Source organism: Gadus morhua, chromosome 12, assembly GCF_902167405.1.
Source record: "Gadus morhua chromosome 12, gadMor3.0, whole genome shotgun sequence".
In the NCBI taxonomy this organism is placed as follows: domain Eukaryota; kingdom Metazoa; phylum Chordata; class Actinopteri; order Gadiformes; family Gadidae; genus Gadus; species Gadus morhua.
In genome coordinates, this window is record NC_044059.1 from 29314470 (window position 1) to 29315310 (window position 841).

Consider the following 841-nt stretch of genomic DNA (forward strand, 5'->3'; position numbering starts at 1 on the left):
CTAGGAAGGCTGACAGACTGCCCATGTTAAAGGGAGCCAGCATTGTCGGTAGCACCTGAATCCCAGCGCGGAGCGTGAAGCCATGCAGCCGCCATCAACACACAGACACAACCAGAGCACAGTGGAGTCTGGAGGCGTGGATACACATTGTGCAGAAAGAATAGACATAAATACAAACATATGCACACACACACCCAGGAGCACAAAGACAAATCACAAACAGCTTTGTCCTTCTGGGATTTTTGCATGCATGCCTGCCTTGAAATGCAAGCGTGCGCGTGCTACAGACAGGGTCCCAAAGGACCACCTGCCACCGGACGATTGCAGATAGATTTGGCATGTAAGAACATTCAGGGTTACAGATTAATGTTTTGCTCGGCCAGTAGACCATTTCCACTCAGGAAAGACAACAACACGTCACGGTTGATTTTTTTGACCCTGAGTAAGGACAAGAGAAAATAACCACGAAGCAACCAAAGCAAAATGTGAGACAAAAGGCCGGTGTGGGAGACTGAGGGGAGGGTGCTGGAGAGGGTGCGGCAAGCTGCTGAGGGACCAGAGCAGAGGTCATGACCCAGAAACGGGCCAACAGTGGAGCTGGAAGCACAAGCACACAGAGCCGGACATTAAGTATTCTCCAGGTACGACGAGAGCCAATCAGCACCGAGGACACAACTAGGCCACAAAGAGCCCTCTCCAGACGGCAGGCTGCTGCACCCCGGGCCTCCTCCACTAAACTCCACACCTCTGGGGGGGATTCTGAACTCAAGACTCTACATATACCTCATGTACGTGGAGATGACAAGTCGCAACAAAGAATAATTAACACAGCGAAGGACAG